General features: G+C 38.6%; 1 pseudogene; it reads left to right on the forward strand.

Annotated features, from left to right (window-relative positions):
• The window catches only part of LOC119000754 (eukaryotic translation initiation factor 1A, X-chromosomal-like), a 63247-nt pseudogene extending 41972 nt beyond the window's left edge, over positions 1–21275 (forward strand).
• The last annotated feature ends 5601 nt before the right edge of the window (positions 21276–26876 follow it).

Consider the following 26876-nt stretch of genomic DNA (forward strand, 5'->3'; position numbering starts at 1 on the left):
AGGTTTTTAATTTGATGAGGTCCCATTTGTTTATCCTTTCATTTCTGTCCCTTGCTATAGGGGGCATATCAGTGAAGATGTTGCTGTGTGGAATGTCTGAGATTTTCCTACCAATGTTTTCTTCTAGGACTTTTATGGTGTCACAACTTATATTTAAGTCTTTTATCCACCTTAAATTTATTTTTGTTTATGGTGTAAGTTGGTGATCCAGTCTCATTTTTTGCATGTAGCTGTTCAGTTCTCCCAATACCATTTGTTAAAGAGGCTGTTCTTACTCCATTCTATGCTTCTTCCTCCTTCGTAGAATATTAATTGACCATAGAGACTTGGGTTTATTTCTGGGCTCTCTGTTCTGTTCCATTGGTCCATGTGTCTGTTTTTATGCCAGTACCAGGCTGTTTTGATTACAGTGGCCTTGTAATACAGTTTGATATCAGGTATTGTGAGCCCTCCTACTTTGTTCTTTCTCAAAATTGCTGCAGCTGTTCAGGGGCATTTACATTTTCATATAAATTTCTGAAATGTTCATTCTGTATCTGTGAAATATGCCATTGGTACTTTAATAAGGATTGCATTAAATCTGTAAATTGCTTTGGGTAGTATGGCCATTTTGATGATGTTAATTCTTCCAATCCATGAACACAGTTTATGTTTCCATTTGTTTGTGTCTTCCTTAATTTCTTTCTTCACTGTTGTATAATTTTATGCATACAGGTCTTTTACCTCCTTGGTTAGGTTTATTCCTAGGTACTTTATTTTTCTTGCTGCTATATCAAATGGAATTTTTTCCTGATTTTTGTTTCTGATATTTCATTGTTGACATACAAAAATGCCTTTGATTTCTGAGTATTGACTTTGTATCCTGCTGTTTTGCCAAATTCATTTATTAAATCAAGTGGTTTTTTTGTGGAGTCTATAGGGTTTTCTATGTACACTTCCATGTCACCTGCAAACAATGACAGTTTTACTTTTTCCTTTCCAATTTGGATGCTTTTTATTTCTTTCTCTTGTCTGATTGCTGTGGCTAGGACTTCCAGTACTATGTTGAATAGGAGTGGTGAAAGCAGGCATCCTTGTCTTGTTCCTGATCTTAGTGGGAAAGCTCTAAGTTTTTGCTCATTGAGTAGCCAGTCTCTATCATTTCTGATGAAAACTCAGCCATTAATTAAGTTATGATTCTCTTATAAATAATGAGGGTTTTTTTCTGTGATTCTTTGATGACTTGCTTTTTCTCTTTGTTTTCAACAGTTTGACTATGATGTGCCTTGATGTGGAATTGTTTATGCTTTTTGTACTTGATGTCTTTTGAAGATACTTTATCTGTAAATTTCTGGGTTTTTACATCAGATTTTGGGAAATATTTTTGTCATTTTATTAAGTATATTTTTCTTTTCTTGTGAGATTCCAATTACACATATGTTGGAGCATGCTATTTGTGTAAAAATTTCTGGGGTTTTTTTCCAATCTTTTTTCTGTATATTCTTTATACTGTGTAATTACTATTGATCAGTAAGTGAACTTTAGGTTCACTTACTCTATTATTTCTCTCTTTCTTCTCACCTAAGGACATTTTTTTCATTGCTTTCAGAGAGAAAAGGAGAGAGAGAAACATCAATGTGAGAGAGAAACATTGACAGGCCATCACCCGTACACTCCTGGAATGGGGATCATATGTTCTCAGACCAGGGACCAAACCTACCACCCAGACATGTGCCCTGACTGGGAATCAAACATGCAACATTTCCATCACAGAATGATTCTCCAACCAACTGAGCCACACCAGCCAGGGATATTGTTTTTCTCTAACAAGTGATTTTCTTTTGCTTATGCAACTCTATTTTTTGATTAACAGTTCTAATCTCAGTTCAGATCATCTTTCTTTAGCTAAGATGCCTTGAATCTATTTCATGAAGTGTGTTTCAGTAATCAGTCAGAGAAACTGATAGACAGAATTTGGGAATGTCCTCTCTGTCTCTTTATCTTCTGGTATTCTCCAACTCTCTCCATCAGCTGTGGATTCCCCTACCAGGAACACTGGATTTTCTGACACCTTCCCCACCATGCACTGGCCATGCACCCAGTCTAAAAGCCACAGGTACCAGGGCTTACTTAATACAGCTCCCATCTCAAAGTATTTATTTCTCACCAGTATATATCTGCTTCTGTTTTTGCTCAATGTCAAGATCTTTGCTTTTTGCTTTGTGTCCAGGTTTTATAGTTGTTTACTGCAGGGAAGATTTTCGGAATGGTCTTATTCAATCATCACCTAAGTCAGAAATCCCTCTCACTTACCTTTTAAATTCAAGAATCTTGTCACTTGAAGTCAAACTTTCTCCAGGGCCTTGCAGAAATGTGAGAAACTAGCTCACATGATGAATGGTATCTACTAAAAGAAGTACTTTTTGCAGTCATTGTTTATCTTCAGAGCACTTGGTTGGCCAATATTATTTTGAAAGCACTTCTTAATTTCACTTTTTAGCTCAGAATCCCTCTTAAAAATTCTTCCTGTGGTAAACCACCAAATTTCTGTTTATAGCGTGATATTTATATGGTCTTTGTCCAGGTTTTCACACCATTTTAAAATATTCTGAAGTTAATTAGCCTTTGTATATCAAATTAGCCATATTATACCACCATCCAAAATTTTCTACTGCTTCATCTTGAAAAGTTTGACAACAGCACTTCTCTGTGAAGAAGATTGTGTGTTGTCACAATGTGAGTAAATTTTTTTTTATAAGATGCGGAAGCTGTCATAGAACCAACCATGGACCAGGACCATCACACTTCTCCCATGACAGACAATTTGTTTACAGATATGAAGGCTGAACATTAATTCTATCCTGGCCTTTGCTTGTTGTGGGCAATTCTTTGTGTGCTTGAATTTCACAGTTACTTTCAGATCTTACCAAAGTGGCAGCATGACGTTTATTGGTGAAATCTACTGACTCATCAATTTAGATTAAAAAGTTGTTGTGGTCTTAGAGTCCATGAGCCAAATCCCACCAAAGCCAGTGTTTGTACAACTCTCAAAGCTATGATTATTATTTACAAGCAGTTGTAAGCAAACAAAATCATAAAATATGTGACAAAGATCATATATGACCTGAAAGACCTAAAATATTTTCTATCTCTATTGATATTTGTTTAGAACCATAGAAAGAGTTAGACTCTTCCTTTCTTTTCCTTCAGTGACCACTGACATATACTCTGTAAGACAGCTGGCAAGATTAGGAGTATTGCCTATGTTAGTGAAACAGAGTTTTTCTGTCTTGGAACAGATGAAAAACATCAGAAAAGTAAGAAGTAAATAAGATGGCAGAGTGGTCAGGCTTAGCCAAAATCTTGTGAATGTTCCAAAGCCCATATACATAAACAGAGCTTAACTTATATAACCTTTCTGTGGTGCTACTGCCCAGTCAGAATTTTAAAAACTCTATGAAATCCAGGCACTGTGAAAGCAAAAATCACTCTCCCTGATATCTGACATCACAGAATATAGTTTTTGGTCAAAAGTCTTGGTCTTTTTAGAGATCAGGCAAGCCCTTCTAGTACCCCATTCTACCTTTCTTCCTGCCAAACTGCCTAATTTTGCAATTTCAACTCAGGCTCAAATACAGTAATACCTCAGGGTTGCCATCTTGGGGGAAGGGGATTTCATTTTTTAATCTTTGTGGCCGAGTAGACATGGCACTAAAGTGGATGGTTGAATACCCAGGGAGAGAACAAAAGAGTAACTGAAGAAAGACAGATATACTTTATAAGTCAAGACTGTCCAAGAGAAGATGAAGGCTGGAAGTAGGCATAACTGAAGATTATATAATCATGAAGATTAGAAATAATCTTCCACCAGCTTCCACAAAGTTAGTAGACAGCTCTGAAAGCTTAGAAACTGCTAAAATTCATTAAATATTCCTTTGGTTTTGTTAGTGGCAGGAAAATAGCACCAGGTGTTAAATTCAGTTTAGTAACTTCAATTCTTGAGCTTTGGCTAAGAGAAAAATTCAGAGCCAAGATTTAAATTATAAGGGAAAGTTTATTTAGAAAGCCACAGAGGTAAAATAAGTGAGCTGTAGAAGAAATGGGCTCAGGAAACAAGCCACAGCAAACGAAGGGTCCTTGGAGTTTAAGAGAGAAAGAGAGATGCACTTTAATAGACAAAAGAGGAAGGAGAGTTTCAGGCATGCTCTGGAGAGAAGAGAGCGGGAGAGAGAGAATCCTGAGGGAAGAATGGGGTGGGAAGAGGCACAGCGTGCTCCTTAGAGAAAGCTGCTCTGGGTCCTCTATCCTGAGGCCATTATCTGAGGTCTCAGGAGAGGATCTTAATAGATCATTCATCAGTTTTCCTTGTGTGTCTCCTCAGGGTCAAGGTCTCCACTGATTGGAGTACCAGGGGAAGGGTCATTCGTCATGTTAGCTGGTCCTGATGTCAGCTATGACATTGCTCTGCCTGTTTTGGCTGCATTTCTGGGCCTGGAGCTGAAATACAGCTGAAGCCCAGATATCATCTTCTAGAGGTTAATGCTTATAGGGAGTGGTCATGCCAGGGCTGACAGTTTTTTCCCATTGCCAGGCACCCAGGGCTCTTTGTCCTGGTGACCCTCTGCACCTGGCCCATCATTCCTGCTCTGCTTATATCTATATAACTGCCTACTAGTTTCACATCCCACATGTCTCAGTTCAAGTAAACGTCTTGAGAAATATCAAGGATACAAAAAGAAGAAATTATAGATAGAGAAGTGAGGAGTCATCATATTTTTGCCAATGGGAAGAGTGGGAAGGCAGGTAAATATTGAGAAGGATTATAAGAATATACTATGCCAAGGTACAAGCCTCCAGAATGATCCTCATAAATTCTTGCTTCTTTCTACTTACACCATGGTGCAGTCTTCCCCCATACTGAATCAGAGCTGGACTGTGTGGCCAACTGGTGAAGATAAGTACATGCAAATTCCAAGGGCAGGCCATAAAAGTCATTGTTCCTGTTGCCTTGTCCTCTTGGACCACTCTTTCTGGAAAGTTAGCTGTCATACAGTAGAGATATTCGAGCAGCCCTATGAAGAATGTAACAGCAGAAATTTAACCCACTCCATTATTCTTTTGATGTTTTTTCTGTAAATGCCTATTCTGACTAATATGTAGCCTATAGATAAACAGCATGTTTATATAAAAGCCTAGGAATTAACTTCAAAAGATACAGACCCTGACTTTCAGGCATCTCAGCTCCAGAAGATTTGCTGAACTTCAACAGTAGAGTGAGGATGATGTAAACAGAGGGTAACATAAATCCAAGATGATTAAACCAGGGTGACGCCCAACAGACTATCACTTGGCTTATCAGAATGGACTGTGTTCATCTTCACATAGAGAACTTTTAACCTCCTCCCTTGACCTTTTTGTTCTGTTCCTTTTCCCCTCCTTATAAAAGCTCTACCTACCATGAGATAGACTTTGAGACAAGAGTCCCCTATCTTCTCAGCTTGTGGGACCTGAAAATAAAACACTTCCTTTTACACCAGCACTGGTCTCTCGAGTATTGGCTTTTGAAGCAGGCAGGCAGCTAGACCTTTGCTCATTTACAAGAGACCACATGGGGAGTAATGGAGGTCTCCCACCAATGGAGTAATGGAGGTCTTGCCCCCTTTGAAGCAATACTCCATCCCCAGTCAAGCTTTCAAATGATTGTAGCCCCAGCCAACATCTGCATAAAACTCATCGAAAGAAAATACAAAACAAAACCTTGAGCCAAAAAACCCAGGCAAGTCCACTGAAACTATAAGAAAATAATGTTTATTGTTTGAAGTCACTAAATTTTAGAGTAACTCATTACATAGTAACATATAACTAATACACTGCCCTCCCAGAACCAACACTGGGTGGTTGTTGAGTAGAAACATTTGTCATGGAATAACAGAGAAGAACAAAACTAGCGAAGACAAAAGGGTTTCAAAGCTTGAAGATGTGAAGGTAAAAATTTTTCATTCAACGTTAGAAACTCTAGTTGATGTTTGAGTTACATAGTAGGGTATAGGAGGGATGTCAAGAGCTGGATCTTTTTTTTTTAAGTCAAGGGAGAACAATGCGTGATGTCATTATTCTTCCTTCTAGGTTATTAAGCTACAGTTAGCAGAATGAGAAGGAAAATAGGGAATCAGGACAATAAGTTGGCCTAGGAATAATAGGTGTTGTTGGTAACTTACTCAGATTTCCTTTACTGGACCAGTATACCATTTTTTAGCTGCTGCATCCTTCTTCAGAGAGTTGCTGTGGTAGCCAGAAGTGACTGAGAGGTTACACTTACCCCAGGGCAACTTCCAGCCATTAACTGACACAGAAACACAAAAGTCTCCCCAGCCTCAATTCTGTGGTGCTGTTCTTGCTCCAGAGCTCCCCATGGGATCTGACTGTGGCTATACTTCAGCTGAAACCACATCTGACTTAGCTCCTTCTTGGTGCTATCCTCCTCCCCTCAGTCCCTTACAGCATTCATGAGAGATCCCTCTCTAAGCTCATTGCTCATGCAAGAATCCCTGCTGCAGGCTCAGCTATGAGAAAACCCTATCTAAGACACTAGGTTTAAAGAAAGTGCATATGCCTATAGTATCTATTTTGTTGTACTTCTCAGAAACAATGAGTGCCTTAAATAGAGCACAAGAGTAAGGTTTATACCAAGACTGCTTTATAACATGGATAGGAAATATGTAGATCCTCTGAACCCTAAGAGAAAAATTTAAGGAAAATTAAGAGGATGGGGTGGCAAGTTATAGGTCTATAATGATTATAAAGACCAAAAGGGGATGCATAAGTAATTATTGACTAATTTTCAAGATTAGTTCCTAAAGAACTACTACAAAACATTTCCAGACTGTATCAATAATTTGATTCTATGGGTTAATTTTATGTTTTTAGTATATGTCTCAGTCCTATCCACAATTTTTTGAGAGCATTAGGACACATGACATAATAAATTAAATACTGGCACCTAATAGTTGATGAAAACAGTTCATATTTTCTTCTATCATGGGAAAAATATGAACAACTTTATATGCTGTTATCTGACATGGGATCACCAAACAGTTCCCAGGAAGCTTTAATGTAAAGATTAAAATGCATATAAGAAGTTCATACATTGTGTGACATTTATTCCTGGAAGAGAATATAATAAGTCTGAAACTATAGCTTTTAAATACCTGCCCAAGTCAGCAGCCAAGAAAAAAAAAGAATCAACATCAGAAGAATTTTTTACTCTCCTGGAAAAAGCTTTGGAGATATTCTATTAATTTTAACTTTGGTAGCTTCCTCTTTGAGTGAAATGCCACACTGATTTATAGCCTTTCATATCATTTTTTAACTAGGTAGGAATTCTTACCGTCTTCATGTTCAAAGTATGGCAAGTGGAGGCAATCGCCTCAAACTCCAAAATTAATTCACTCAATCCTCTTCCCACTATCCTGTGCTGGCCACTGAGCTGTCACTAGAGAAATTGGTCTCAAGGAGAAAAGATAATCTACATGCACAATCATCATCATAACAAAGCCAGCTGGGCTGCCATTTTTACCATGTAACCATCTATCATGTACTTATTCAAGTCTAACTTACAGCTATACAGAAAAGCTAGCACAGTACAGAATCAATTGCAGTTGCCTGACCCAGGTTAAACACCTCCCTAGGAATGGCCCCAATCCTCATCACTTATTATCAGCTTTTGATATTTGCATTTGACAGAACATCAGAGTCAACAAATTTGGGTCTCTAATACCAGCTCTCTGCGACTCAGGGCCCCATCACCTTTCTGTGCTTCAGTTTCCTCAGCTGCATAAAAAGAAATTGGTTTTGATGGTGTCTGCATCAAGAAACACTGGTTCAGAGAGATGACTTTCACACACACCCACAAAAAAAGTTAAATGATTATATAAACCAAAGATCACTACAAACTATAGACCCTCCCTGGGGCATTCTCACTATATAAGAAAGACTTATAAAAAAGACCTCATAAGAAAGACTGGGAGGGCATACTCACCAATATGTCTAATAAGGGTTTAATATCCAAAATTTATAAAAAGCTTATAAAACTCAACACTAAAAAAGTAAGCAACCAAATTAAAAATGGGCATAGGACTTGAATAAACACTTCTCCAAAGACATACAGATGGCCAATAGACATTTGAAAATATGCTCAACATCACTAATCATCAGAGAAATGCAAATTAAAACCACAGTGAGGTATCACTTCATACCAGTCAGAATGGCTATCATCAATAAATCAATGAACAACAAATGCTGGTGAGGATATGGAGAAAGGGGAACCCTTTTGCACTGCTGGTGGGAATGCAGACTGGTGCAGCCACTGTGGAAAGCAGTATAGGGATACCTCAAAAAAATTAAAAATGGAACTGTCTTACAACTCAGAAATTCTATTTCTGGAAATTTATCCAAAGAAACCCAAAACACTAATTCAAAAGGACATAAGCACCCCTATGTGTATTGCAGCATTATTTACAACTGCCAAGATATGGGTGGGAGCAGCCCAAGTGTCCATCAGTAGATAGGTGGAAAAAACAACAAAGAGACATTTATACAGTGGAATTCTACTTGAACATGAAAAGGAAGAAAATTTACCTTTTGCAACCATATGGATGGACATGGAGAATATTATGCTAAGTGAAATAAGTAAGTCAGAGAAAGACAAATACCATATGATTTGACTCATGTGTGGAATCTAATGAACAAACTGAACTAACAAGCAAAATAGAGACAGACTCATATGTAGAAAGCAGGCTGACAGCTCTGTGGAGGATGTTAGTTAAGGGGTGGAGATATTGATCAAAAAGAAAAAAAGACTCATGGACATGGACAGCAGTGTGGTGATTATAGGGGGAGAGGGTATAAGAGGGACAAATAGTAATAGGAAAAAAATAATAAAATTAAAATTTTATAATAAGAAAAGCTTTCTATAGTAAATAAATTACTTTCACATTGTTTGAACAACAAATAAAATGTTTGGAAACTATTGGGTGGCATGCTTACTAAAAATTATTTATTTGAACAACAAATAAAATTATTTTGGAAACTATTTGGGTGGCATGCTTACTAAAAATTCCAATTCTGTCTTTGGTGGAACTCTGAACCAGAGGAGCTTTTTCAGCTTTGTAAGTCAATGATTGTAGTTGGCCTGGTCAAACACCAGTCAAGATATTGCCATGAAGGTATTTTTTAGATGTGATTAATATTTAAACTAGAATGCCCTCCTATAATGTGGGCATGCCTCATCTAAACAATTGAAAGCCTTAAGAGCAAATTCTGAGGTTTCTAAGAGAAGAAGGGATTTGGCATCAAGACTGCAGCATAGAAACCCTACTTGGATGTCTAACCTGCCCGTTGTATTTTGACCTCAACATTGCCTCAACTACTACCTGAATTCCCATACTGCCATCCAGGCCTATAGATTTCGGACTTGCCAGCTCTAATAATCACATGAGCCAATTTTTTTAAAAAGCAATTTTTCAATAGATGGTGATACAGACAGAGATAGATGATACAGATAGATTAGATACAGGTATAGATTAGATATAGACATAGACATAGGCATAAAAATAGATATATTCCTATTGGTTCTGTTTCTCTAGAGTACCCTAATGAACATATGCTGGTATTGGTATTATGTTGTGATTTAACCAAATATCTGTACAGAATAGTATACATCTCCATTCTCTGTTTTTTGTCTTCTCATGTAATATGAACACTCTTGAGAGTTTTTTATTAAATAAATAATTCTCTTCTGGAAGAATGAGGGACAGTATGGTAATGTGAAAAAAGTATTGTATTAAAAGACAAGATAATTAGTCCCCATTGCTCCCTGTGATCACCAAGAGACTTCATTGCGCCATCAATAGAAGAAGGATAGGGGTGCTCTGCTGGTCTGAGGCAATAACTTGCTGAACTGATTTTTGGTGATCCTTTCAATTCCTTAAAGCTGTGGTTTTCTGACATAACAGCTACTGTGCTTGAGATAGTAAATCTAGATTGTCTCCTAACAAACTCCACAATGGCCAGGTTTGATTAAAGGAGAGAGTGACATTGTTAACTCAAGTTCCTGACACAGTTTCCGGTTCAAACTGGCCCTCAGTGAATGACTTTTCATGCTAATGAACAATGTACAATGATGATCTTGGCTTCATACACTGTGTAGTTAGTTTGAAATCCCTAGAGAACTTTTATTCTGCCATAGATATCCATTTCATCTAAATAATCCCTTGAAAGAAACCATCACCGCAAATAGAATAGAATCCTTCATAATGCCTAAATTGGTAAATTTTTTATATCCTCAATGACTCACTTTTCTTATCTATAAAATACTGATAATAAGAATTTCCCTCCTGGAATCCTTACCTTTTGCAACAAGATGTATAGAACTGGAGACTATTATGTTAAGTGAAATTAGCTGGTCAGTGAAAGACAAATACCATATGAAGTGGAATCTAATAAACAAAATAAACTAACAAGCAAAATAGAATCAGAAGCATGGGAACATGAAACAGACTGGCAGCTGTAAAGGGGAAGGGAGAGATGAGGACTGGTTGAAAGAAGGTGAAAAGATTAGTCCAGGAACATATAGGCATGACCCAGGGACATGGACAATGAACAATGTGGAAATTGACTATGGGAAAGGGAGGGGGTGGGATTAGTAGAAGGGAGCAAGGGGGAAAAATTGGGACAACTGTAATACATAAACAATAAAATACTTTTTAAATAAAATATAATATACTGCATAGTATGAACTGACTTTAAAAAACACTTTCCTTCCTTTAAAAATATAAATATTGAATATAATAATTTAAAGTCTTTAGCACAATGCTTGACACAATAAAAGTGCTCAAAAGTTATTCTGAACAGAAAAAGAAACAGTTTCTTAGATTATCATTAAAGATTTTAACTGAATATAGATATGTTTGGGGATATACTGCTTGTCCTAAATATAAAGTATAATGTAATAACAGGTATACATGTATGAATCTCACTCAGTCCAGAAATTAAAGTGAGCATAAAATATAGCTTTATTTTTCTATCATTCCACTTAATTTCTCTTCCTGGCTTACATTTTGCTAGGGTGGTGGAAACTAACTTTTACCAGTTTAGAGTCTCCATTTCCCAAGATTTGTCTTACATTCCAGGAGGCTCTAATGGAACTATGGCACCAAGTGGGGTTGTGGAGGTGGTGGCATCTTGTCCTCCAGTCCTCTGTGTCCACATGTGTCCACTGAAACATCTGTAGTTATGGTCTTGGACACAATTCTCCTAGGTCTGGGCTGAAATACCATTGCTACCCTCACAGCTGCTTTCAGCCCAGCCCTTTTTTATTGGACTTCCATGATGTAAATGGGGGTGGATATGCTGCTTCCCTACCTCTCTGAAGATGCAGATCTCAGCAAAGCTGTCTGTGATAATCTATCTGCACAGACATTCCACTTCCACATTTTTCCCCAGGGTTTTTCCATCTCGCAGGGTCTCTGCTTAGTAAATAAAGTTTCTTCTGCTCCTGGATCCCTCAGGTGGGGAGTTCCTACTTAGCTCTGATGAATTTCTCCAGAAGCAGTTAGCATCATTCTTGCATGGGCTGAGGTTTTTGCACACACAAGAGTCAGGAAACAGGTTTTTCCTTAATAGTGATGAGAGTTTGCTTGAGTAGGAGAAGAGGAAATAATTAGAGAAAACAAATACAAATTATAAAAACCCCAAACAATATTGACATCGGTGGTTGGGTTGTCAATGATAGTCTACTGCAAGTCAACATTAAAATAAGAAAATCATTTCAGATGAGTATTTCAGTTAGAAACAAGATGTAGAGGTTAAGTTTTTAAGAGTACAAACTTCTAACTAGCAGAAAGGATAAAATGCTGCAAGGAGATCTCAAAGCCTCGCCATTTGCGGCACAGGCCTGACTGTGTATTGCTGCCATCCCCCTCTGTATTTGTTAGACTCTGGTTTCAAGTAACAGAAAATCAACCCAAAACAGCTTACACCAAAAGAAGATTGAGGTAGCTTCTGGAAAGCAAGAGCAGCACAAGTCAGAGCAAGGGATGGGAGTCCTGTCAACAGCTTTCCATCTCGTCTCTGCTTCTTTCTTGTTTTCCTCTCTTTAGACCACTGGCCTCCACTTCTTCTAGTCTCATAACTGCAAAAGTAACCCAAAGATCCTGAATTTGTAATGTTCCTTGTAGGTCCAGCTATTTGGAAAGAGACTGAATTGTCCTAGACCCAAGTCTAAATTCCCTGAGAAGGAGCTCTATTGACCCAGATTGGATTTGGTGTCCACCCAAAAACAACAAATTGTAGCTAGAGTTGAAACTATGTTTGAGCTAATGTGCTGCTCCCAAATTAATCATGTGGATAAGCAGGAAGAAGGGATAGTTCCTACAAGGAGGAGGCAATACACAGAAAAGGGAGTGGGTGAGTTTGGGGCACACAAAATAATGGAATTGGTCAATAATCCAGTGGTAAAATCCTTCTCTAAATCCAATCTACCCTCAAACCCACTTAAAACGTTCCTCCAAATCTGGTGAGGACAAATGTGCAGAGAAAGAAAAAAAACTCTCTTTTAAAAAAAAGGTTTAGAGGCTGTGAATCGTTGTTTTCTAGAGAACTTTTTATAAAGCAACTTTTTTCTTTAGATTACAAAGAGAAGTTAACAATAGAGACTTAATCCTCCACAGTCCATCTTGAGTGAAGGACAAGCTAAAGTTTTCTTTTCTTGATATCTTGCCAAAGAAACCTGTTGGCATAGTAACTTGGAAGACTGATAGTATCTGAGAGAGAGATGGAAAATAACTGGGAGAGGTCCTGCATGGTAGAGTAGTATTTGCTTAATTGTGGCTTCATGAAAAGACTTTGTTACATTGCTAGCTATGCTCTTTGGGATAGAGCAATAGAGAGTGCAATGAACTACTGGGTGCTCAGGGCCAATTTTATGAGTCTGAAGATGAAAGATCAAAGCTGAAAATCATAAAAGGAAAGTCCCAACCACCTTCCACCCACCCCCACACATGAGATGTTAGTAATAGTCCCATTCTTAGTAAAATCACAATGAATTGAGATTTGATTATTCATTCTTACACAAAAGATTGAGAAAAGGTAAATGAGAAACTAACGATGCTGGTGGCCTGTGGGGAAACTGAACGATGGCCCAAGTATGGTGGTGGGAGGGAGAACTTTCCTCATTTACTCTTATATTTTGTACATTTGACCCACAGGATACCTAATAAAAATAAAATCATTAATAAATAATTGGAAAAAAGAATGAATGGGAAACAAGTTTCTGACCAGACTTGATGTATAAATTTTATACTAACAGGAGGGTTGGGAAGATGGTGACGGAGTAGGAGGGAACAGATTCCACTTTCCCCTACGCACAGGAGAAAAACCTGGCCAATCTATGGAGGAACAGAGCAAACAGCCAATAGTACCCCAGCATATATGAAAATAAGAGACCAAAAATTGTAGCGGACACTGAAAAACCAGACGGTAAGGAGACTGCTACAGGGCAATAAGGTCCCAGGGACGAGCACAGGGACAGGGGCAGCTGTAGCCCCAGGCCCTGCACCCAGTGCCCGGTACTGGCACTGGGTCTATCACAGACTCCTTGGGAGCTTCAGACGTGCCAGAGTCCTTGGGAGAGAGGTGGGTCAACTACTCTCTCCCTCCCCAGCCAAACAAGGTTTAAGCAGCACTGGGAGAGACCTGGTTGCTTGAAGTTGCAGAGAGAAGAATAAGGACAATGAGGCAAATACACAATGACTGTGATCACCTGGAAAGTCTGTGGTCGCTAGCTAAGGAGAGTTGAGAGCCCCGCAGTGATGCCCACTGACCCTGATAGTCACTGGTCTGGCTGGAGAATTGGGCTATACTGAGCAGCAGGCTTGAATAGGAGGAATTTCTCAAAAAGTAAAGGTGCTTGGAGGATTCTCCTGCAATAGCCAATTGGTCTACTCCCCACCCAGCTTGGGGGTGGGGGGTGGGGAGCGATCCTGAGGTTGGGCAGAAGGCCCTATTCCCCCATAGCCCTGGGAAAGGATCGCACCTAAACCTGTGGGACCAAGGCAGCTTGGCCAGGCCCTTGTGCCTGCACCCCAGCAACAGCGATGACCCCTGGAGAAAGAATGCTCTGAAGAAGACCTGGATGCCCTGAGTGGAATGCTGGAGAAAGGCTCCAGACCAGCTCTTGGAAGAGTGCTATAACGACTGGCTGAATACACGTCTGGAAGGAAGAAAGGCCACACCAACCGCCTCTCAGCCTGCTGCAGCCAGCAAGACCAGAAAAATTGGTTGACCAGTTTGAAACCAACAACAGCTATTTTTTTGTTTGTTTGTTTTCTAAGTAATCTTTTATTTTTTAATTTTTATTATTGTGTATCTTTCAATACCTTTTCCCTCTCTTTCCTTCTTTCTTGTTTTATTCCTTATTCCTTTCTTTCCAATCTTATCTCTTCTTCCTCCCTTCTCCTGCCTCTTTTTTTAATACCCACAAGTAGGACAAAAAACTCAGAAATGTGAAAGGACAAGAGTTGACCCAAAAAGGGGACATTGCAACAGTTGAGACAGTGAGACAAATTTCACTTTGCTATTGCAGAGAAACTACAAGTTACTGCATATTTGTATTATTTTTTATTATTCTTACATCTTTTACTTTAATACTATATTTGTATTCCTCTTCTTTCTGTATAGTCTTCTTTGCTTGGCTGGGTATATTGTATCATTTGACAGGTTTCCCCTATTCTCTCTTCCACAGTGTATTGCTAATTTACTACCCTTCACGTCACTTGTGTTCCTTTAGCACATTACTCAAAGTTCTATACCCCCTATTCATGTAATCCAGATCACGTAGATTCTGTCATATGACTATTGCTCCAATATTATTATAAATAATAGCTGTTCCATACAATTGTAAATACTACACAACACCCCTCCCAGATTTTAGCCCACTTCACAGTTTCCTGAACTCTATTACTGTAGTGGCTAGGTCTATTCTCTCACACACTACAACTATTTACTATCCTATACTCTCACCTTACCTCAGAATATGACCTCCCACAACCTCACTGCTTTCTAGATCCAACTCACAAGCCTTCCCTCCCCAACAAGAGTCTTCTTTCCATTCTTTCTTAAAAGTGGCTAGTTGGGTAGAAGATCACAGTTCACACTATACATAGACAAAGGATCTCCTATCTCTTCTCTACTGGCTGCTACTGTAAATATCATGGAATACTCTCTTGCTGTCATAAACCATTTTGCCTTCTCCTCCAACTGATCACAAAAGAAGAGTAGGTGGAAGTGGTGAACACCAGGATACCCATCGGAAGTGGAAACCCAACAACAGAGGAACCACCAATACATAACAACAAAAAAGGTAGAGGACGGAGTGGAAACCACACAAACCTCAATCCAGGACCTATCTGGAAATACAACTAAATAGTAGAGAAATTACCCAGTACAAACAACTGAATAAGAGCAAAACAGAATCCTCAAAACCTTGAACACACGGAAGAACTAGCTTCAACACAACCTGCCCTCACCAACACAACCTGCCCTCACCATCGCAACAAATTACAATGGTGGTGGACAGAGTAACCATCGTTAATAAGCTGGTGGGTAGGACTCACAAAAGAAAGACCCCAAAACAAAAAATGAAAACCCAAAGAGAAACACAGAGCCAGCTTAAAGGACAGCCCAAGACTAGTGAGCTTGGGAGATCAAGGAAACTGAAACACTGAATCTCACAGGTATTCTACCACAGAAGTACATACCATAAACCCAGGAAGCCAGAACAAATCAATTTAAGAAGCTAAAGCTAAAAAGAAGAGTATCACAAACAATGGGAAGACAAAGAACCAATACCCAAACAAAAGAAAAGGAGGAAGTCTCAGAAAGAATGCTACATGAAATAGAGGTAAGTCAGCTATCAAATATTAAATTCAAAGTACTGGTTATCAGGAAGTTCAATAAGCTCACAAGGACCTACCAGAAACTACAGGGGAACTGCAATGAATTTTATATAAACGTGGAAAAGGATATAGAAACTATCAACAAGAGCCAAGAGGAAATGAACAATACAATTTCTGAACTGAAGAACATGGTGGAAGGAATTAAAAGCAGGATCAATGAAGCAGAAGATTGGATCAGCAAGTTGCAGGACAAAGTAGAAAAAAATCCAAAAAGAGCAAGAAAAGAAAAAGAGGCTCACAAAGAATAAAGAGAGATTAAGAGAAATGCGAGACAATATGAAATGTAATAATAGCCATATAGTAGATATAGGAGAAGGAGAAGAAGAAGAGCAAGGGATAGAAAACCTATTTGAAAATGTAATGATGGAAAACTTCTCTAACTTGATGAGAGAAAAAGTCACACAAATCCAGGAAACACAGAGAGTCCCAGTAAAGAGGAACACAAAGAGGCCCACCTCAAGACACTTCATCATTAAAATGGCAAAATTCCAAGACAAAGAGAGAATCCGAAAGGCAGCAAGGGAGAAAAAGGAAGTAACATACAAGGGAGCCCCAATAAGGTTAGCTGCTGACTTCTCAAAGGAAACACTCTAAGCAAAAAGAGAATGGCAAGAAATATTCCAAGTAATGAGAATCAGAGGCCTGCAACCAAGGCTACTTTACTAAGCAAGGCTCTCAATCAAGATAGAAGGCCAAATAAAGAGCTTCCAAGACAAAAGAAGTCTAAAAGAACACACCTCCACCAAACCAGCTCTATGGGAGATGTTAAAGGGACTGCTCCAAGGGAAGGAAAGAAAAGAGAGAGAGAGGAAAACAAGTACAAAAATGGCAATGAGTAAGTACCTATCAATAATAACCTTAAACATAAATGGATTAAATGCTCCAATGAAAAGACATAGAATAGCTGAATAAATAAGAAAGCATGACCCACACATATGCTGACTACAAGAGACCCACCTCAGGACAATAGACCTATCTACACCGACTAAAATTGAAGGAGTGGAAACAAATTTTCCAAGCAAACCGACAGGAAAAAAAAAAGCCAGGTTGCAATACTCATATCAGACAAAATAGACTTCCAAAATAGGACCATAAAGAGAGACCCAGAAGGTCATTTCATAATACTCAAGGGGAGAATACACCAAGAAGACATCAACTTTGTAAATATACATGCACCCAACAAGGAGCACCCAAATACGTAAAGAAAATCTTAGAGGACTTCAAGAAAGATATTGACAGCAACACAATTATAGTAGGGGACTTTAACACCCCACTGTCAAAAATGGACAGATCTCCCAAACTAAATATCAACAAAGATACTGTGGCATTGAACAATGCCCTAGATGAAAGGAACTTAACTGATACATACAGAGACCTTCATCCTAAACAAGCTAAATACACATTCTTTTCAAATGCACATGGAATATTTTCAAAGATAGACCACATGATAGGACACAAAACGAGCCTCAACAAATTTAAGAAAATGGAAATCATACCAAGCATTTTCTCTGACCACAAGGGACTGAAACTAAAAACCAACCCCAAGAAAAAAAACCCAAACCACTCAAAATCATGGAGATTGAAAGGCATGCTATTAAACAATGAATGGGTCAAGAATGAAATTAGGGGAGAAATCAAAAAGTTTCTGGAAACAAATGAAAATGAACTCACAACAACCCAGAACCTATGGGACACAGGGAAGGCAGTCCTGAGAAGAAAGTTCATAGTGATACAGGCCTACCAAAAAAAAGGTAGAAACATTTCAAACTAACAACCTAATCCTATGCCTACAAGAACTAGAGGAACAATGACAAAGACAGCCCAGAGCAAGTAGAAGGAGGGAAATAACCAAGATCAGAGCAGAACTAAATGACATAGAGACTAAAAGCGCAATTCTAAGGATCAATGAATTCAGGAGCTGGTTCTTTGAAAACATAAACAAAATCAACAAGCCTTTAAGCAGGCTTATCAAGAAAAAAAGAGAGAAGACCCAAATAAACACAATCAAAAATGAAAGAGGAGAGATTACAACTGATACCACAGAAATACAAAGGATTGTAAGAAATTACTATAAAGAACTCTGTGCCAAGAAATTTGAAAACCTAGGTGAAATACACAAATTTCTCAAACTGTATAATCTACCAAAACTGAATGAAGAAGAAGCAGAAAGTCTGAACAGGCCAATAACAGCAGATGAAATTGAAGCAGTAATCAAAAAACTCCCGACACACAAAAGCCCTGGACCAGATGGTTTCACAGGAGAATTCTACAAAGCATTTCAGGAAGAGCTAACCTGTATCCTTCACAAACTATTCAAAAAAAATTCAAAATGATGGAAGACTCCCAAACACTTTTTATGAAGCCAGCATCAACATAATTCCAAAACCAGATAAAGACATGACAACAAAAGACAACTTCAGGCCAATATCACTGATGTACATTGACGCTAAAATCCTCAACAAAATATTGGCAAACTGCATCCAACAATACATTAAAAAGATCATACACCATGACCAAGTGGGATTCATCCCAGGGATGCAAGGATGGTTCAATATTTGTAAATCAGTAAATGTAATACTCCACATAAACAAAAGGAAAGAAAAAAACCACATGATCATATCAATAGATTCAGAACAAGATTTGATAAGATACAGCACCCATTTATGATAAAAAACACTCAGCGAAGTGGGATTAGAGGGAACATTCCTCAACATTATAAAGGCCATGTATGAGAGACCTACAGCCAACATCATACTCAATAAACAAAAACTAAAATCCTTTCCACTAAGATCAGGAACAAGACAAGGTTGTCCACTTTCACCACTTCTTTTCAATGTAGTATTGGGAGTTTTAGCCACAGCAATCAGAGAAGAAAAGGAAATGAAAGGCATCCAAATTGGAAAGAAAAAACAAAACTGTCACTGTTTGCAGATGACATGGTAGTGAACATGGAAAATCCTATAGACTACACCCCAAAACTGCTGGACCTAATAAATGAATTTGGCAAAACAGCGGGATACAGAGTCAATATCCAGAATTTAAAGGCATTTTTGTATACCAACAATGAATCAGCAGAATCAGAAATAAAAAAATCCCATTTGATATAGCAAAACCAAAAATAAAATACATAGGAATAAACCTAACTAAGGAGGTAAAAGACCTATATGCAGAAAACTACACAACACTGAAGAAAGAAATCAAGGAGGACAAAAACATATACCATGTTCATGGATTGGAAGAATTAACATCATCAAAACGTCCGTACTACCCAAAGCAATTTACAGATTCAATGTAATAATTATTAAAGTACCAATGGCATATTTCACAGACATAGAACAAACACTTCAAAAGTTTATATGGAACCATAAACTACCCGGAATAGCTGCTGTAACTTTGAGAAAGAAGAACAAAGTAGGAGGGATCACAATACCTGATGCCAAACTGTATTACAAGGCCACTGTAATCAAAACAGCCTGGTACTGCCATAAAAACAGGCACATAGACCAATGGAAGAGAACAAAGAGCCCAGAAATAAACCCAACTCTCTATAGTCAATTAATATTTGACAAAGGGGACAGTAACATAAAAGGGAGTAAAAATATCTTCTTCAACAAATGGTGTTGGGAGAACTGGACAGCTACATGCCAAAAAATGAAACTTGAGCACCGACTTACACCATACACCAAAATAAATTCAAGGTGGATAAAAGACTTAAATATAAGCCATGACATCATTAAAGACCTAGAGGAAAACATAGGCAGAAAAATCTCAGATATTTCATACGGCAACATTTTTACTGATATGTCTCCTAGAGCAAAGGACATCAAGGAAAGAATTAACAAATGGGAGCTCATCAAAATAAAAAGCTTCTGCATGGCTAAATAAAACAGTATTAAAATAAAAAGAGAACCAACTGTATGAGAAAACATATTTGCCAATGATACCTCAGTCAAGGGTTTAATGTCCAAAATATATAAAGAACTTACGGCCACGACGCCATTTTCTTAAGAAGTGTGGTGGAATACGCATCTACTTAGAACACAGCATCAACCGTTTGGCCTGCCAAGCTCCTAGCAGGAATCGCTGTTCAGTATAGAGCACGGGCTAAGAATCAGAAACCCTTGGAAACAATCCGCGTCATCACGCCTAAGAATAAAGGTAAAGGAGGTAAAAATAGGCATAGAGGTAAGAATGAGAATGAATCCGAAAAAAGAGAACTGGTCTTTAAAGAGGATGGACAAGAGTATGCTCAGGTAATCAAAATGTTGGGAAATGGACAATTAGAAGCAATGTGCTTTGATGGTGTAAAGAGGTTATGTCATATCAGAGGAAAACTGAGAAAAAAGGTTTGGTTAAATACCTCCGATATTATATTGATTGGTCCGTGAGACTATCAGGATAACAAAGCTGCTGTAATTTTAAAGTACAATGCAGATGAAGCCAGAAGTCTGAAGGCATATGGCGAGCTTCCAGAACATGCTAAAATCAGTGAAACAGATACATTTGGTCTTGGAGATGATGATGAAATCCAGTTAATGATATTGCAGATGATGATGAAGACATTGATGATATCTAAATTGAACTTAGATGTTCATAGTAATGTTCTACAGTGTGGATTTTGCCCCTCACCATTTAAGAAGACTAAAACTGCAGCATGAATGTGGTCTGTTAAGGCATACAAATTTATTTTCATTGTTTTACAGTACTTATATGTCTTTAAATAAAATGTTAACACTTTATTTTTTTGAAGTAATAGAACTTAGGGGTAAAAGATTACAATGTCTATGGTAAAAACAATAGAAAGCACACAAGAAAAAGACAGAGAATGAATAAAAAACATTTTCCGGTTAATGGATGTTTTGAATAAATTATCTTATCATTATAGTTAGTTATAAGTCTTAGTTCCAAGTAATTTTTTTGCAGAAGAGGTTGCAGTGACTTAGATGTTTTCTTTGATTTTTGTTAAAACATAAGGAAGTTTGAAGTCTATATTCGAAGTCAAGAAAATGGGCTATTTTTATATTTCTGTAGCTGTATTTTTGTACTATGTTTGATAATACTCTATTATTTTTTATTGTCATCTTCATAAATAAGCATTTCCAAACTGCAGATTTTGGAATGTGGGTTTGAGGAGCAATTTTGAATTTATAGCATGAATAGTTTCAAAAACTCAGGCCTGAATAATACCCAATTAATTCAAAGTTGAAAGTTGTGATATATTGTTGACAATGTTTTTTTTTTTACTTAATGTGTAGAAAATTTCTTAAATAAGGCAACTTGTAATGGCAAAATAAGGAAAATAGTTTATACTATACCAAAAACTTATGTTAAGATATGTCATTTCATTGTCAAAACTTATATATACTTGTAACCTATAGTTTTGGATTTTTTGGAGAATAAATGACAATATATAAGTGAAAACCTAATTTTATAGTAAACTTGCATAGAATGAAAAGCATGAAACCACAGCCAAGATATGAAATACAATGTTCATTGAGTGTATTTTGGTTATACTCTGTGTTGCTGTTGTATTTATTGTGTGTACCAATTTTTCATGTATATTTACTAGGAATATATATTGTGATTTTTTAATGTTTTATCCATTTTGAAAGTTTCCCATCATAACAAAATGAAATTAAGGGTAGAGCTGATACAGGATGCAGCCAAGAGGGGGGCCCCCAAAAAGGGATTTGGAATGGTGTCCAGAACTCAAGGTGCATAGGAATATTGGAGAGACATATAAGATGTCCTTACCCCTTTCCCCACAGGTGTGAGTTGGGGGAAGGGACACATGGAGCAGCAACATGCAGGGCTGTTTTGTACAGCCACAGCCTTGTGGCTAATCCATGGCCCAGTCATTTAACATATATATAGACTTTGGAGGGTCACTTGGATATGTGAGGCTTGAGCCAAGGGGATGAAGTCACTCAGGTCCCCCGAGTTACAGCACCTGCGTGGGAACTTGAAGAAGATTGGTGCTAGGACATGGGGCCACACCTGCCCAGATTCATGATGGCAGCCCAGTAAACTTGTAATAATACAGAAATACTGGCAGGTGTAGGAGGAGTCAGAAATAGGGGTACAGAGGAAGATTGGTGCAGGGATTAAAACCCAGACATGGCAGCCATTGGAGGGAGAGCCACGCAGTTTTAGCAGAGTGAGGATCCCCTCTTGGCCAGGTGAAGGAGAGAACCACGTGGCTTTACCAGAATAGGGATTCCTGCAGCCAGGTGAAGAAGAAAGCCACGCGCTTTTGGTGGAGTGCAGACCCCTGCAGCTTTGGTAGAAGAGGCCCACGTGGCTTTGGCGTGCTCCCTTTGGCGGTTTGGCCCGGCAAGCAGGAGAGACTTTGCCTGAAAAAATGGGTACAAAGAACTCTTACCAGTGGACCGTGAGAAGGTGCCACATGACTTCGGATTAATTGGAGATCCTACCTGGATGGTGACACAGTCAGTGGTACCAGTGGCCTGGAAAAACCCACGTGTGCTCTTTTCCTGAGTTTTAGTACCCTGAATTAAGCAGGGGGAGAAGGGAGTTCTGTGTTCGTAGGTCGATATTCTAAAGGACTTTGATATTTTAATGAAGATGTTAAGTTACTATGTTAGGTCTGTATAGCATTAAATATTTCCTTCTCACAAATCTCTGGCATTGAGAGATGTCTTTCCAATTGGCAACAGAGGATCGGGCCCAGTAGGTGGTCTGGACCATATTAGTGTACCATCTTCTGGATTCCTGGCCCCGGTGTATCTGTTCTGTAACAGAGCTAAATACTAACCACTGTTAAATCTTACACAACTTTAATAGAAAAGACTAAGTAGTTTTTGAAACACAGTTATTTCCAGAGGGTTTACTTTCAGCAGAGAAAAATAAACGTAAAGGATTGATGTCTTTAACTGGTTTCAGTTATACACACATATAGGCCCTGGCTGAGTGCCTCAGTTGTAGTGTCATCCCATACACCAAAGGGTTTGTCTTTGATCCCCAGTCAAGACACATACCTGGGTTACATGTTCAGTCCCTGGTCGGAGGTGCATATGAGAAGCAACAAGTTGATCTTTCTCTTTCTCTTTCTGTCTCCCCCGCTCTTCCCCCCCCACCCGCCCATTTTCTCTCTCTGAAAATCAATAAACATATCTTTTGGTGAAGATTAACAACAAAAAGAATTCACCAAAGGAAGGAAGGGCTCCACCAGTAGGGCAGGCTATGGAAAAATGGACCCTTCCTCAGGTTCTGCTGGGTTCCCCAGGCTCTGAGTCAGGAGGGTAAGGCTGTCAGATTTCGTGTGTGGGCATGCTGATGCTGGTCATTTTCTTGGGAGTGGGTTTATAGCCACTGCTCATTGATCTTTGAGTCGCCCAGACTTTTACAGCCCAGATGAAGCAGCTGACTCAGCAAGATGTGAGCTCTATGGGGATGGGGATGTGACAGTGCAGAAAGTGGGGCTGTGGCTTTCCCCCAGGCTGATGTAATGAGGGGAATGCTCTAGTCAAGAAAGATGGTATCTATGGTGTTAAGAGAGGTTATCAGCACAGCAATCTTGGTCCTTGTCCTTCAACTTTCATTTCATAGCCACAAATTCATCTCTCCTCACCTGACTGTATTTACCTGTACCATTGTTCTCCCACAGCCAAGAATATGACTTTGAATGAAATTTTATCCCTTTAAGAGGATGTGTATGTCTGGCAGGCAGAACTTGCTGCTTTTCACAGCCACATGTTATATATGTGCCTCTTCCTGGCTCTGTTACTCTGGAATGGAAAATCCAGTGTGGGGATTAGAGCCTGGCAAGGTTTGAGACCCCACTTCCTCAGGATTCTTTTCAGCTGACCTATCCTTCTGGAATACCTTGAGAGTGGGGCCATATCTTTTCATATGTCATCCTTCCTAGTCTTGAAGTGGCTTCTCTAAATCTATGCTTATAAAAATACTTCAGCAAGTTTTCATTTAGTTATTCGGTACTATTTTACTATAATTTAGTTGTAATTCCTCTTTGGCAGTGAGAGGAACTGTAGTATACCCTCCAGCCCACATTGTTGCCATCCTAGATTTGATTTTTTTTCCTTTTTTACAAAAATAAAAGGTAAACTATCCCACAGTTCATATGCGATTACTAGTCAAAAACAAGTGATGATTATTTGTGTTTTTAAGTTTACCGAGAAATAGGTTTTTTAACACATTAGTTTAAAAACCTTCAACAACTTGAGCCCAGAAACATTTTAAATTATACTTTTATAACTAGTAAATTTTACGTGCATTTGTATCCTGTCTTAAAACTACAGTATAAGATCTCTGCTTGTTATGTCTGTCTACGCATGTATGTTGTAGATGTTTAGTACCTTATACCTTAAAATAGTATTTCCAAAGTAAATTAAGCTCTGGCTGGTGTGGCTCGGTGCACTGAGCACTGGCTTGTGAACCAGGGCAAACTGAAGGTGACATTCCCAGTCAGGGCAAATGCCTGGGTTGTGGCCAGTTCTCAGTAGGTGGGGCACAAGAGGCAACCACTCTATGTTTCCCCATTCCCTCTGTCTAAAAATATATCTTTTACAGTTTTAAGTATTCAAAGTAAATTTCATTGACAAAGTGATTTTATAATTTTTTAAAGATTTTATTTATTTATCTTTAGAGAGGGAAGGAACGAGAGAAGGAGAGAAATATCAATGTATGGTTGCCTCTCGTGAGTCCCCTGCTGGGAACTGGCCTGCAACCCAGGCATGTTCGATTCCCTCACTGGGAATCGAACCACGATTGGGTGGTTCTCAGGCCCGCACTCAATCCACTGAGCTACACCATCCAGGGCTGGTTTTATAATTTTTTTAATTATGGAAAGTAATCCAAGTTTTTTTTAAGATATGTGATCCAGGATTAAGCTTCAGTAAATAAAAACTAATGTGTTTGTTGGTTAAGTTAAAACCAGCATGTCTAAGAGTTATCAATGTTAAAAAAAATTTTATGCTATCTGGATTTATTAGCCAAATTAGTTAATCTGATTTCTTTTCAGCCAGAATAGTAGTTTGGTATGATGGCTGACTCTGTCTAATAATGTCTTATGAAGTTTTTATGGGTCATTTACACATAATTGTTAAGAATAAATGAAAGAGAAATAAATAGAAAAAGTTTTAAGGTAATTTTTAAGCACTAATTATAAATTACAGTATGTGTACTTAAAATTGCTTTGAAGTCTTTTAGGGGTTAATTTGAACATTTAGAATTTTTGATAAGTTAAATAATGAGAATTTATTATATTTTGAGAATATTTCCAAATAAGATAAAATAGTATTATTTATTGTACATAGGTTTATCAACTCCTGGGGGTTTTACTTTAAAGGCTTTTGGATCCATACCAAACATGTTTTGTGCAGCATTACAAAGTTATAGGAGGAGGAAGCGTATACCTCTAGAAAATATTAACTGTATTTAAGAACTTGTCAATCTGGAAAAATAATTGTGTAAGACAGTTCACATTGCTTACTTACTATAGTTTTCATTAGAATTTTAAAGTTTTCAAAATATATATGTGATTAAAACCACTAGAAATAATAACATTTCCATATGCAAAAAAGGTAGAGTGTGGTGGGTTCAATTAAAAGTATATAAAATACATTTTTGAAAGAAGTTTTATATGTGGTTAAGATTGGCAAAAATTGAAATAAGTTTAACTGGATGACTTTTAGTATCCTTATAAAAAAGGGAGCGAAATCATTCTGTCTCTGCATGGCTGGTCTTATTAGCAAGGAAGAGCCAGAAATTTCAGCCTGGTGTGGTTTAACACTCTAGGCTGGTGCTGTAAAACAAAAAGTGGTATAACCAGGAGGGTGCACCTGGGTCTCTTACACAGGTGAACTTCCATAAATTCCTACCACCAGATGACTAGCAGACTCCTTATCTGTTGCTGAGGGTTGGGGAATTACTGCATGGCTTTGAGGCAAGCGAGCCAGCCTAGGAATGGAGCATCTAGTGGCTTAGAAAAATAAGCTATGGACCTTAGGTTGGGCCCATAGTGTTGAGCTAAGAGGCCTAAAACATAGCCATCCCACGAGTCCGTCTATAGGACAAATGCCCATTGTGGGTCTGGGAGAGCTAAAGCAAGAGCCTGCCCAAGGGGGTCCTTAACTTTCTGGGAAGCTTTAGAAATAGCCTTTGCATATTCTATGGACTCCTGCAAGTCACCAGTGGCCACCTGGTATAAAGGTTTAGCTACTGGGCCCAAGTTGGGAATCCAGGTCCTAAAGAGGCTGGCTAGCCCCAGGAAGGAAAGTAAGTCCTGCTTGGTCTGAGGTAGAGGAGGGTTAGTAATGAGACTTGGGCACCGCTGTGGGTGAGAGTTAGTAAAAGTCCTGGGTGGGTGGCCTGAGTCTGTGAAAACTGCCACTTTTCCTTGGAGACCTGATAACTGCTTTTAATAGGAAGTTAAGAAGGGCAATGGTGTGCTCTTGTGGGATTTCTTCAGATGGACTGCAGAGTAAAAGGTCATCTACATCTCGGAGCAGAGTGCTGGGGGCTAGCTAGGTCTATCTCTTGTAGGTCAGAGGCCAGGGCCTGACTGAAGAGATGGGGGCTATCTCTAAAACCCCAAGGGAGGGTGGTTCTAGTCAGCTGTTTGGTTAAGTTGGTAGTTGTGTCCGTCCAAGTGAAGGCAAAGTGGTCCTGTGAGTGGGAGGAAAGGGGAATGGTAAAATGTGGGACAGAAAGGTATTCTGTGTGCCAAGTCCAGGGTCAACAGAGGAAAGGAAGGTGGTATCTGATCAGTTGGGCGCTGGGGAGTTAGGTTGGCTTCCTAAGGTTAGCAGCAGGACTGTTTGTGGGTTTAGAGTGTGTGTTACACACTGTAATGAGGGACCTGCATAGGGCGGAGGGTGATCTATGGGTCAAAGGAAATGGCTG

The sequence above is a fragment of the Sturnira hondurensis genome, unplaced genomic scaffold, assembly GCF_014824575.4.
Source record: "Sturnira hondurensis isolate 20B ecotype Veracruz unplaced genomic scaffold, ASM1482457v3 Scaffold0016273, whole genome shotgun sequence".
NCBI lineage: Eukaryota > Metazoa > Chordata > Mammalia > Chiroptera > Phyllostomidae > Sturnira > Sturnira hondurensis.